This window comes from Cervus elaphus, chromosome 18 (assembly GCF_910594005.1).
Source record: "Cervus elaphus chromosome 18, mCerEla1.1, whole genome shotgun sequence".
NCBI lineage: Eukaryota > Metazoa > Chordata > Mammalia > Artiodactyla > Cervidae > Cervus > Cervus elaphus.
The window spans coordinates 73,120,508-73,134,776 of record NC_057832.1 but is presented as its reverse complement, the minus strand read 5'-3'; positions in this window follow the sequence as shown (position 1 = coordinate 73,134,776).

Below are 14,269 nucleotides of genomic sequence, written 5' to 3'. Positions count from 1 at the left end.
AAATGTGACGAGCAGCAGCTAAGAGGGGAAAAGTCCCTCATTTCCTTAGGGCCTGGCGGGGGTGGGGGGGAGGCATGTGTGTGTGTGTGTGTGTGTGTGTGTGTGTGTGTGTGTGAAGGGTTCCTCTGCTCTGAAAGCATGAGCCACATTCTGGGAGGATGCCCACATTCTGGGCATCTTCCTGTGGTTTTTGTCAGACTACTATGGGGCATCCCCAGGGCAGAAGAGATCAAAGTGGCCTGACCTCAGTCCCCAGGGGGACAGGAAGCCAGAAAAGGACCCCTCCATCTGCTCCTGCCTTTACACCTGTGCTGGTGTAGCCCAAGGCTGGTGCAGGCTGGAAAGGCTCCATCCAGCCCTCTTCAGATCACAAAATCCCAGCCCACATGTGGCCTCCTGGTATTGGGGGCCCAGAAGGCCTGTGTACCCTTATTCGGTGGAGGCAAGAGGATCCTCAGAGACAGGCCCAAGTCTCAGGACAGATCTTTGCCAAGCTGATATTTGGATTCAGGCCCCTGACACACACACACACACACACACACACACACACACACACACACACACACTCTTAGGGCTAGTTTCTCGAAATAGGGACAACTACACTGAAACCTAGTGCTCAATAACAGAGGCCCAGAGTCTGGGAGACTCCAAGAACCACCAACCTGGATATCTCACTGGGCTACATGGGCAGGTCAGGGATGACAGGGAAGGTCCTGGCACCCCCACTCTGCTCTGAGAGATGCCCAGATCCTGCCTCCCTCTGTGGGGGCCTTTGCTGATGGTGATACAGGGGCAGCTTGGCCTGTGGAAGTTGTGAGGTCAGCGTGGCCAGAGCAGGCTTTCTTATCCCAGGGTGCAGGGGGCTGCTACGAGTGACAGCTAGGGCCTCAGTCCGTGCAAACTGCCTCTGCGCCTCCCAGGCTGAGGGCAAGCTGCTGTGAATGGGAGGGTGCAGGCCAGGCCCTGGGAACAGGGTCCAGGCAAGCCTGCAGCAGCTAGGCCTACCTGTGCGGGTGTGCCGAGACTCTCTGTCACAGCCCTTCTTGGCTTATCTCCATCCTGTCCCCTCCTCCCTGGTGTGAAGCCCTCTCAGTCCCCATCAGGGGCCTGGCCACCCCCATCTCAACACCTGCTCTTCCTTTGCTGTCCTCTGACCATTCCAGGGAAGCGCCTTTCTTAGTAACTGTTTAGTTTTAACTTCCAGGATGCTAGTGCCAGGATACAGAGCCTGAAGAAGAGGTCGAGGAACTCCCCTTGGACTTCACATGCAGCTTTTCTAATCTTAACAATACCTTTGGAAGGCAGAGATAACAGCCTCCTTTTCTAGAGGATGCTAAGGGTCCTGAAGATGAAATAATTTGCCCAAGTCCGCACAGTGTGTTTGTGGCAAAACTGGGATTTGAACTTGTTCTATCTGGCTTCAAAGATTGGGCTCTTTCTACTATGTGGTGCTGTCCCATTTTGTCAAGACTCCCACTGAATTTACCTCTGGATGAGCTAGGCTTCCTTTGCCTGGAGGGTGTTGAGAGGAAAAAGTAAGGGAAAATAATAACTGACTGAAGGGGACTCCAGCACCAGGAGAAATGCCATTTATTTGGGGGCCAGCTGGATACTGTGTCTGCTTGAGGCCTATTGTTACCACCTGGCCCAAGACTGCTCCCCTGGTACTGGCCCCACCCAGTGCCTTCCAGGCCTGACTGCCCCTCTCTCTATTCTGGAGGAAAATATTTGATAAACTTGTTCATCCAGAGGTTGTCCTCTCCCACTAGAATATATGGGAAGAAGTAGGACAATGCTATACCCTGAAGGATAATAATGCACCATTCAGGCCTGGGGGCAAAAGCACATGGGACCAGGCTGCTTCAGATTCCTCGTCTTCCAGCCTGTGGGTTCAGGGCTTTAGGGCCTCTTTCTCCCAAGGGTCATCCCCAAATCTGCTCATATTCTGTCCAGCCCAGCACAGAGGGGAGGCTTTAGGAGAGTAGCTGAATTGAAGGGGAGCTTCTGGAGCAATCAGAACTCTTGTCTGTTTTGTTCATCAAAATTTAATGGAGAGAGTATATTTCCTGAAATGTTCCATGACTCAGCCTTGGTTTCCCAGATGCTGAGCATTCAAGCCACTACACACATGAGGTGCTTTGATGGAGGGGGGGTGGTCACCTATCACCAACCCCCCTTCCCCAGCTGCATCCATGCTGAGGCCAGATAACAGGCTGCTTCCTCCCCTGGGCTCCCCATGGTTCAGGGCAGACCTGCACATGAAGGGGGCTCACTTGGCCTGGAAGGCTGTGCCCTCAGCACTTGGCCCCGAAGGAAGCAGGATGTAATTCAGCAGTTAGTGAATCCTAGAGTATTTGTCCCTCCATTAAACTCACAAGAGCAAAAAGTTGTGATTTCGCAATTGCCTCATCTGTTCTGAGTCACACCTTTTTGCATGCTTTTCCAAAGTCCTTTGTAGGGGACATCGGCCAGAGACCTGTGAGTAATGCTCAGGTCAACTCAAGGTTGCCTTTTAGTCACACATATATATGACCTCCTGCATCAGGTCAGTCCTGGATTTCTAAATATCCGGAAATCTGGGATACTTGTAAACTCATATGCGCTTTCCTGGTGATTCAGTGGTAAAGAATCCACCTGCAGTGCAGTAGCCGCAGGAGACGCAGGTTTGATCCCTGGGTCGGGAAGATCCCACTGGAGGGCATGGCAACCCACTCCAGTATTCTTGCCTGGAGAACCCCATGGACAGAGGAGCCTGGCGGACTACAGTCCATAAGGTCACAAAGAGTTGGACACGACTGAAGTGACCGAGCACACACACACGCACATAGACTTGCATTTTCCTTTTGATATATCCTTCTCCTCCAGGGTGAAGGGCTCTAGAGAGGTCTACAGGAGAAGAATTGATCTCTGGATCAAGACTGGGGTCGGTCAACTGGTCAGACATAGACGCCGTGAGACCTCAGTGGGGTTAGAGACCCAAAACTCTCCCTGAACCCAGCATCCTTGTCCATCTCCAAAGCTCAAGTGAGCTCCAAGAGGCCCCAAATGAAAGGCTGTGGGTGGCTTAGGGCATCCATTTGCCACTTAGCCTCAAGGGTATGGTGCCTTTTGGGGATTTGGTAGAAGCTAACAGGGCTCACTCCCTATTGGGGTTCCCTGGCTGGCCCCCAGTGTCCTTGCCACCAAAGCCAGGAGCCAGTCTGGAAAAGCACCGGAGGGACTGGTGCCAGGGGCCTCCACCCATAGCGTGGCCCGGTCACGTGCTGAGCCATCAGGATTTTTCCACCACTCCTGGGGGTCACACCTTCACTGGACAGGAGCCTCTCAAGGAAGGAGATAGTGATTAATGTTTTATGGTCGAGCTGCTGGGCATGACACCTTGTTTTCTTTAGGATTAGAATACAATGAGGACGATGAGTGGAATTTGTTATGATCTGGGGGCCAGGGAGGGGCCATTTCTGGGGCTGAGGACCCACAGGTGGTGATGTTTACTGTCCTTCGTGCCTCAAAAGGGGAAATTCTGAAAGTAGGAAAGGCAAATGAGGCTCTTGCCAACAGGGCCATCATTTCTGGCCCTCAAGAAACAGTTCCCACCAACACTTCAGGCCCTAGTGTGCAGAGAGGCCACAGGGGAAGGGAGCCCAGAAATTGTAACAAGCATGTCCTGCTTAGATGACTCTACTTCATTTTAGTAAACCTTATTCTCAGTATGTAGATGTGTGCTTATTTTTCTGTTTTTTGCCAGTGTATTGATGAGGAATGGGGCCAGGGTAGAACTGATCTTTGACCATGTGGGTTAGTATGGCCTCGCCAATTCTTTTTTTGTTTGCTTTCAAAAATATTTTTAAGTAACAAATTTTACTTAAATACTAAATGGCACCAAATTGAGTACAAGTCAAACATATTACTAAATATATTAAACATGAACTTAAGTGTAATGAATTAGAAATATTTGTTTCCTTTTAATTTCTTCCCCATTAACTTTTTCATTTTTATTTATTTGAAGTATAGTTGACTTACAATGCTGTGTTAGTTTCAGATGTATAGCAAATAGATTCAGTTTTTTTGTATATACATAGGGCTTCCCTGATAGATCAACAGTAAAGAATCTGCCTGCCAGTGCAGGAGATGGGGTTCGATCCTGGGTTGGGAAGATTCCTGGGAGAATGAAATGGTACCCCACTCCACTGTTCTTGCCTGGAAAATCTCATGGACAGAGGGGCCTGGCAGGCTATACAGTCCATGGGGTCGCAAAGAGTCAGACATGACTTAGTGACTAAACAACAGCAACGTCATATATATATATATCCTTTCTCAGAATCTTTTCCCTTATAGGTTATCAAAAATACTGGTATAGTTCTCTGTAGGTCCTTGTTAGTTATCTATTGTATATATAGTAGCATGTATGTGTTAATATAAAAAAAAACCTCCATATGTTTTGAATTCTGCAAGTACCTCCCCCCACCCCTCACCCATAGCTGTCTGGTCTCGGGCTACCCTGGTGCTTCTCTAGTCTCTAGCCTCCCCTAGACCTCTCCGCAGTTCAGCACTTAAAGGGTTAAAGTGTCATCAGCAGGGGACCTCCAAGATCCTGTCCAGCTCAACAGTTGTGGGATGCTTTTTGTAGATAGGTGCCCTTGCCACATGAGACATGTATTTTGCACATCACCTCTAGGTGGGAAAGAAAGAGTGCATTCTCTCTCTCTCTCTATTTTTTTTTAAAGAGGTGTCTTTCCAGTAAGGTCCAAATTAGAAACTGTGTGTGATGGAGGAGGACTCATTCCTACAGTACCGTATTTGGATCATCCTCTGATCTGTCCTGAGAACCTGCCAGTGATTCTCATGGGAGAATCACGGGACAGTTTTGTGTAGGTACACAGACCCAGTGCTCTGCTAGCTCTTGCAGCCTCATTGAGGACCAATCCCTGACACATAGACAAAGGCTAAAGAAACCTCCTCTGCTCATGGTCACGTATCTTACAAGAGGTCCAACACCAGGTGCTATGCTCAGTTTACCTGAAGCCAGCCTGCCCTCCATGGAGAATATGAACCTGGGATGACTGGCCTGGCTGTGCTCAAGAAGGGGGAGCTGGTATACATTTTCAACAAGCTACTGCTTGAGCCAAAGGAACTACAATTTGGAGGGGGAAAAGTATTGTTTTGGGGGAGGAAAATGAAAGAGAGGGAGGGAGGGGGAGAGAGAGGAGAGAGAGAGATTCAGTGAATTTAACTGAGATCAGTCTAAAAGAAACAAACCCAAAGAATTAATAAACATGAAAAAATTCTCAAGGATGGGTGCTCACCATTGACAGAACTCTTGAACATTCTGAAAATTGGTTAACATATCCTTGACCCCTTACTTTATGTGGGCTTTATTTTTTTTTTTAAACTTAGCTTATATTTTTCAGACTTCCCTCGTGGCTTAGACAGTAGAGAATCTGCCTACAATGCAGGAGACTGGGTTTGATCCCTGGGTCAGGAAGATCCCCTAGAGAAGGGAATGGCTACCCATTCCCATATTCTTGCCTGGAGAATTCCATGGACAGAGGAGCCTGGTGGGCTACAGTCGGTGGGGTCACATGACTGAGTGACTTTCACTCACTTATATTTTCCAGAATGCAACTTAGATAACCTATGACTCTAAAGAACTCAAAAAAAAAAAAAAAAAAAGAAAAAAAACCACACAAACAAAACCCAAACAACCTAAACGCATAAAACCAATAAAGTTAGTCATAATCATATAGACATTGACAGCTGTGGGTTGTGCCTGGGTCATGCTAGGTGTCAATATACTCTGGTGGGGGTGGGTGTGGGTGTGGTGAAGAGTGATGTCAAGGCCATAAAGCAAGAATCAGTGATGCCCGAGGTGACTGTGGAACCTCCTATAGCATCTGCTTGCTACTGAATGATATGAACATCTCACACATTTGGGGTGATTTGTCTGAACTCCAAGGAAACCTTTAAATCACCAAGCTTGAGTTTTTGAACACCATGAAGGCACATTACCCAGACCACAGAGCAGACCAGCATGCGCTAAGTTCCAGGTGGTCCGTGTGGATCTGCCTGCTGGGAAAAGCAAGTTCCTGGGAGCCTGGTAGAGATCAGACTCCCTCCTTGCCCGCGCCAAGTCAGATCTTCTTGCTTGGGCAGATTACGCATAACATGGTGGTGTTTTTACCTTTTTGGCCAGTGAGAAATGCATAATAAATTATACATTTGATAAAAATGCTGGCAACCTCTATTTTCACATACCACGCTTCCTCAGCTGACATTCCTGTGAATCAGCACTGGGAGGTGAGCTCCACGTTCAAGAAGGATGGAGCTAGTTTTGTGTCTCAGGTCAAATCATTGACCCAGGCCAGTTTGGGAGGCAACCTCTCCCACAGTCCAGGGGCACATGGCCCCTGCCGTCTGTAGGCTCTGGCAGGTGTGAGCCGGCAGGCATAATACACATACAACTCTGAAAGAAGTATTTGTGAGCTCCTGTCCTAGCATACTGTGTGTTCACCCATATTTCCGGGTCTTAGCAGCAAAGACAGGGACACGGGAATTTACCGGTCCTCTGTACACCGGTATCTCTGTGTCTCCTGCCTGTTTTCTTCTCTCTCTCCCCACTGCCTCGATGCTCTGTATCTGCTCCACACCCTGCAAGAGGATTCCTGGGCTCTATGGAGAGAATGACTCTGTTAAACTGTTCGTGAAGTTCCGGGATTAGCTGATGTGTCCGGGTTGTGACTGATGAGCCGGCGGCACCTTCCATCCGAGACGAACTCCAAGAATTTCCACTGCTGGCACTGCTGACCTCCCGGCCTGGGAGGAGCCACTGCATCTGCCTCCAGGAATGTGGGGCCTCGAGACACCAAGCCTAGGAATGCCTCCATCAGGCCCAAACCTTCAGTTCCAGAAAATTCTGAGGGCTCCCAGCTCCCTGCTCACTTCTCTTTCCCTCTTTCTCCCTGTGAAGCCACCTCAAGCTGGAGGGAAAATTCTGGAGAATTAGCTTAGAGACAAGGCTTAGCAGCCATGGGATTTTACTGATAGGTGCCATTCATGTGGCCAGACACGGCCTGAGTGAATGGCGTGGGTGGTTCTCCTGCCCTCTCTGGTCCCCTCAGCTCTTGACCGGTTTTCCCAGGGGCTGAGGTAATTTTGAAAAACACATCACCCTTTGGGAAACTCATCGTAGTAGAGATTCTGTCAAGTCCTGCAATAAAGAACTTGTTGAAGCCAGTGTTCACCACACTTATTTTTGTCGATAGAACTCTTTTGAAAGCAATTTGATGACTGTTTTGGACAACTGATTTTCCACAGAGCACATATTGTCACTGTGGCCTGCGCATTGTCTCTGAGAGCTCCTCTGTAAGATTCCCCTATTTAAAACCTCAGGGACGGGAGTGTTCTATCAGAGCCTCTCCTGAGGGCAGGTGCAAGGGGAGAGGGTGAGAGAGAGACAAGTTCTGAGTTCAGGGTGAGGGTACTGGGGCCCCTGGGGAAGGGGGAGGCAGGTAAGTGTGTGTGTGTGTGTGTGTGTGTGTGTGTGTGTGTGTGCAAGAGAGAGACTGGGATGGAGAGAGTAGGGGAGAGACTCGGAGAGAGAGGAAAATAACCAGTTATCAGAAGACACAGAAAGATTACAAAGGTTGAGAGACACAAAGAGAGAGAGAGAGAAAGGGAGAGGCTAGGGGCTGGGGGTGGGCTGCGTACAGTCTGCCTGATGGGTGGGGAGAACCCGCCTCAGGGCCCATCACTGATTAATCCCCATCCTGCCCGGTCCAGGGGGGCTTGTACTGTGGCCAGGAGCAGGTGCCTGGTGTACGCAGTGAAGGCCTCCTGGAAAAGAGCCTTCATGAATCATTGACTGGCCTTCGTTGTGCTGGAACCAGAGGAGTCTGCTGTCCATGCCAAGCTCCCCAAGCTATGGGCAAAGGTGCTGTGGGCTGGGGATGAGTCTGAGCTGAACCACATCTCATAGAGAGCCTTGGAAACAGGCTGACGCAGGTCCACCAGGACGTGCTGGGTTCTGGGCTTGCCTCTGCCGTCCGCTTCCCGTGAAACCTTGGCTTCGTTCCTTCTCTCTGGGCCTTGATTTCCCCAACTGTACAAGGAGGATTGAATTTGAGAGTCCAGGAAACCCCTCTTGGATCTGGGATTTTCTCAAAGGCTTTTCCAAATCACATGCCGGAAGGCCTCTCCTCATGTGTGGGCCTGGGGGGGGTCTTTGTATTCAGACCCCAGCTCGTGCCTGGGCAGCTAAGACCCTCTGGGCTCTGCACTTGCTGTGGGGGGTGGGCAGAGGGATGGAGGCCTTGGGTTCATCCTGGAAGCTCCAGGATGCTTTGGGAGACCCGACACCCCACATAGCCAGGATGGGGCCTGTCTAGCTCTAGAAGGTGCAGGACTGCACTATGCTCTTCCTCCCCAGTTGTCTGAGCCTCTCCTGGGCTGGGGCACCTGGGGCACCCCTCCCCCAAATTAGTTTGGTAACAGCATGGAGGTGAGAGGAAGGTGGGTCATGGTGGGCTTTCACAGAGGCTGGCCACATGCATCATCATTCCCACCCCTCTCAGCCCTGATGCAAGTGCTGGAGACCCAGACCTAAGCCCCTGCCAAGGGAGGAGAGGGACTGGGCAGCACCCACAGACCTGGCCCTTATTCTACTCACGCTGGGGCTTCCGAGGATGGAAGCAACACCCTGCACCTCAGCCCAACTCTTGAGGAAGTCAGAGAAGCCCCTGCCCAGGGCTGAACATATCCAAGGGGACAATTTCTCAGCCCGAATCTCATGCTCACAATGTCCTACCCCCTCCTCCTGATGGCTGCTAATCCCTTGCGGGCTCTACAAGGCAGGTTCTGGGGTGTAATAGATTGAGGAAGGAGTCTAGAAGGGGGTGGGTAGGGTTCCTTAGCAGGCCAGCCTGGAAATAGAAGCTGCCTGTTCTTTTGGGTGTCCTGGGACAGCTGTGTCTGCATGTGGGGACCATGGGGACTGTGTGAGCAAGCTGTGACGATGTGATGTGTGATAATGCTAGGAAGCTGAGAAGAGTCGGGGGTGACAGATAGTTGACCAAATCCCTCATATCTACACTCCTGCCCCCATTAAAGAGCTGGAAAAACTGAGGCCAGAGACAAAGGCTTTTCCCTCCCTCACCTGGGGGTTCCATCCTCACTTGGACTGGAGCTCTTTCTGCTGCCTGAGCCTTCCCTGGCTCTCATCTCTGGCTGCTTTTCACTATGGTCATTTCTCATCTCTGCCTTTCCCTGTCCCCATGGGGTAGCCCCAATCTCTTTCTGTGAAGGCCTTTACAGCCTCCAGAATCACTCCGAACACAGTGGGTACCTGGGCATGGTTGTCAGACTCACCTGGCTCCCTGCTCTTAGCTCACTCAGCCTGTGCCCCTGTGCACATCCACTGGTCATGGAGAGAGGGAAATGTTCACCGAACCAAAGAGAATAGAGGAAAGGGGTGTCTGGGGATGCAGGCCTTGCAGGTTGGACCTTATGAGGAAGTTGGAGGTGCTGTATCTCTAGGCACTGAGTGAAGGGACCACAGGATAGGCAGGGGAGCTGGGGCACCGGCCAGAGGAGCTGCTGAGGAGGAGGCTGGCTGGGGCTCTCTGAGCTGACTTCTTTGGTTCCAGGTGCCTGGTGCCTGGGAATTTCAGGATGATCTGGGCTTTGGAGATGGAGGATCCTGGATGGGATCAGAAGGGAGGCTGGAGCCCTCAGAGTGGTCCGTGAAGGGGCAAAGGGGAAGCCCATCTACAATGTCCTGCTGTGTGTTTGCTCTGTGCAAGATTTCTCATCCATATTGCTTTGCCTGATACTCATAAATGAGCTGAGATGTAGGGATCACTCACTCGTTAATTCAATGGAGAAATGTTTCTGGAGATACTATTACTTGTCAAGCACTGTTCTGGGTATCAAATATTGAACAAAACAGATATGCTTATATTTTAAAGATGAAGAAACTCTAAGTCAGAGAGGTTAGGCAACCAATTCAAAGTTGCAGAGCTAGCAAGGGCAGAGCCAGGATTCAGAGCCACGGTCTGGGCCCAAGTTCTTTCCATTTCTCCATACTGGTAGGAAGCATGGAGTAGAAAGGCAGTGCAGTGAGGAGGAGAGAGCCTCAAACTGTCTTGCTGTGTGAGTGAAGACAGGTCACTTCCCCTCCCCTCCCAACTTTGAGGGACTTGACCAAGCCATCTGGAATTGCTCCTGGGAGGCAACAACAGAAATCAACATTTTAAATGGGGACAGCTACCAATTTTTGAGCAATTTCTATCCATCAGGTCCTGCAAACTTCATGGGAGTCCCTGAAGGTTCTTGAGCAGGAGAGGCACAGCTGAGCATCCCTGAACACAGCTTGCCCGGGGTCCCTCCCAGTGCCCCAGGACCTCTGGTCCTCAGAGGAAGCAGTTAAGGCTTTGGACATACAGAAGTGACAGGCAGGGACACGGGGACATACGGTTTATAAATAAAGGGATTGGGTGGGGCCAGGCTGGTTGCGTTGGGGAGAGTGAGGACCACACTGCAGAAAGAAGCCAAGAGAAGGCGTCAGAGGACAGCCAGACCCTCCTTCACTCACTGCCCCTCCCAACCCAGGGTAGGCAGCTCTGGTCCAGCCCTCAGGTTCTTGAAGTGGGGACCAGGGAGGCTTCCTCCACTAATCTTCTCAGCTCAGCGCATCAACGTTGACTGCACCAGTTGCCCTGCTTGCAAATGAAAGCTGGGTGCCCAGAGAAGATGAGTGTGGGCTGTTGGGTAGGCAGAGAGGAGGTGGGAGGGGAGGTGGAAAGGTGGGGAGGGAGGGAAGGATTTTACCAGGGGAAGGGAAGAACAGGTGGGGACATAGATATCTCACGTGGAACATATCTCTCCCTGTACATTTTAACTTTTAAAAGTTACATTAAAAATAACATACTTATAAATAATATATGTAGCTTGGTAGAGGGGCTGGTGGGCACCTTTCCTTGGTGATGATGTCCCAGAGCTCTAGGGACGCTGCTCCCAGCACCTTTGTTGTTGTTGAATCACTAAGTTGTGTCTTTTGCAACCCCGTGGACTGTAGCCCACCAGGCTCCCTTGTCCATGGGATGGATTTCCCAGGCAAGAGTACTGAAGTGGGTTGCTATTCTCTTTTCCAGGGTATCTTCCTGATCCAGCACCTTTAGTTAGAGTGTAATAGCTTCTTCAACACAAAAATAAGCATCTGAAATGTTGAGTCAGAATCTTGCCGTGAATGACAGCATGCAACTTGGGCCACAGACAGCTCCTGGGGCTGGGAACCCGTAGACCTGGATCCCAGCCCCGACTCAGAGAACACTTTCCCAGGTGACCTCGGGCACCTCGATTTCTCCTTCTGCAAAATAGGGACAATTATCCACACTGGGCAAGTGCCAGGGACGGTTGGGTCTGGACCTCCCACACATAGTGCCTCTCGTCAGGCCTGGCTGGAGAAAGCCTGCTCTGGGAGGAGGGCAAAGTCTGCAGGAAGTTTAAAGTTTATCAAGAAATGAGTTATCCATGGACAAATCAAAGCGCTTTCTTCAGTTAGAGGAAAACAAAGTGTCACATTGTCTTCACGCTGCCTGGCTGAAGGCCATGTGCCTCCCCCACCCCTGCCCATTCACACCTTGTCCCACCCTGCCCCACTCCCATTTAGCAGGTGCTCCTGCAGGGCCATAATTTCTGCTCAGGGGAAAAAAATCACTTTGGGACTCTGAGATGGACTTGAAAACCTGAGAAGAGAAACGGATTTGCTTTCAGAGCCCAGAGGCTCTAAACATCCTCGGCCCTGGTCCTCCTCCTGATCCTGACCCTGGATGGAGACTGAGCCCTGACCCAGCCCCAGACTGAGCCCTAACCTTTGACCCCAGTCTGAGCTCAGAACCTGATCCAACTCTGACCCCAAAGACATCACAGACTGAACTATGACTCCAGACAGAGACTGAGCCCTGACCCCAGCTTCATGCAAAGCTGGGTCATAGGCACATGTGAGAGTGGTCATGGCTTCAGGCAGCCGGAGCTCTTGAGCCTCAGCTAAGTGATTCCCTCTCAGAGGGCCAAGGATGGGGCTTCTGTCCGTAGGGATCCACTCTGAGGCCCCAGGACTCCAGCTCCTGTGCTAGCCTGTTCCTGCCCTGCCTTGAAGAAAGGACAGAGTCATGGAACAGGGAGAGGGGCTAAAACTCAGCCAGGGACAGGGCTCGCTTCAGCCTTGCTCTGGCCAAGTACCCTCTGTCTGCAGTCCACACCAGCAAGGGAGGTCAGGGCCAAGTATCCAGAAAGAGCTGCCCCCTCAGGCCTGTCCATCAGCTATAAGACCCCAGCTCCATTTATGGAGATGCCTGGAGCCATTTGGAGGCAGGGGCTGCTTTCTAGCCTGGCCCCTGCCACTGACATCAGGAAAAGGCAGCAGTTACTCAGCATCACCACCAGGGGGCACCAGACATAGGTTGGACTGAAAAGCCTCTGTGGCAAGCGCCTTGGGGCTTTAGCTGTGGGTTGGAGGGGTTCTCAGGGAGAAACCTGATAGTCCATTTAAAGAATCCCACCCGCTTGTAGCGAGGACAGACTCTACCCTGACACCTACAATACCCACTGGTGACAAGGAAAAACTAAACACTAGCTACTGTGATCTTAATTTTAATTTTACAAGTAGTGCTCAAATACATTTTCTTAAACATTGAAGTACTGGAGTCAACGCAACTATTCCATTCCCTACGTTCTATACCTTGCCCCTTTCCTTTTTCTCCAGTTTTACAATTTTGATGTGGGAGCTTCCAGACATTAAAAAATGTGTACGTATATGTATATCTATATATGCTTATGTGCTTAGTCGCTCAGTCATGTCTGACTCTTTGAGACCCCGCAGATTGTAGCCTGCCAGGCTCCTCTGTCCATGGGGATTCTCCAGGCAAGAATACTGGAGTGGGTTGCCATGGCTTCCTCCAGGGGATCTTCCTAACCCAGGGATGGGACCCAGGTCTCCCACACTGCAGGAGAATTCTTTACCGTCTGAGCCATCAGGGAAGCCCAAAAGGGAATTCCCCTAACATGATGAAGGCCATATATGAAACCCACAGTGAATATCATACTCAATAATGAAAGACTGAAAGTTTTTCCTTAAGGTGAGGAACAAGACAGGATGTCTACTTTTGCCACTTCTAGTCAGTGTGTACTAGAAGTTCTAGCCAGAATAATTAGGTCAGAAAGAAATAAAGGGCACCTAAATTGGAAAGGTAAAATAAAATTACCTCTGTTCACAGATGACACAAATAGGTGCCCTTTATTTCTTTTTCTGGCCTAATTATTCTGGCTAGAACTTCTAGTATTACACATCTACTTCTACTTTATTGACTACACCAAAGCCTTTGACTGTAAGGATCAGAATAAACTGTGGAAAATTCTTAAAGAGATGGGAATGCTGGACCACCTTATCTGCCTCCTGAGAAATCTGTATGCAGGTGAAGAAGCAACAGTTAGAACCAGACATGGAACAACAGACTGGTTCCAAATTGGGAAAGGAGTATGTCAAGGTTGTATATTGTCACCCTGCTTATTTAACTAATATGCAGAGTACATCATGAGAAATGCTGGGCTGGATGAAGCACAAGCTAAAATCATGATTGCCAGGAGAAATATCAATAGTCAAATATATGCAGATGACACCACCCTTATGGTAGAAAGGGAAGAGGAGCTAAAGAGCCTCTTGATTAAAGTGAAAGAGGAGAGTGAAAAAGTTGGCTTAAAGTTCAACATTCAAAAAACTAAGATCATGGCATCTGGTTTCATCACTTCATGGCAAATAGATGTGGAAACAATGGAAACAGTGACTTTATTTTCTTGGGCTCCAAAATCACTGCAGATGATGACTACAACCATGAAATTAAAAGATGCTTGCTCCTTGAAAGAAAAGCTATGACAAACCTAGACAGAATATTAAAATGCAGAGACATTACTTTGTCAACAAAGGTGTGTCTAGTCAAAGCTGTGGTTTTTCCAGTAGCCATATATGGATGTGAGTGTTGGACCACTGGTGCTTTTGAACTGTGGTGTTGGAGAAGACTCTTGAGAGTCCCTTGGGCTGCAAGGAGATCCAACCAATCACTCCTAAAGGAAACCAGTCCTGAATAGTCATTGGAAGGACTGATGCTGAAGCTGAAGCTCCAATACTTTGGCCACCTGATGCAGAGTCGACTCATTAGAAAAGACCCTGATTCTGGGAAAGATTGAAGGCAGGAGGAGATGGGGATGACAGAGGATGAGA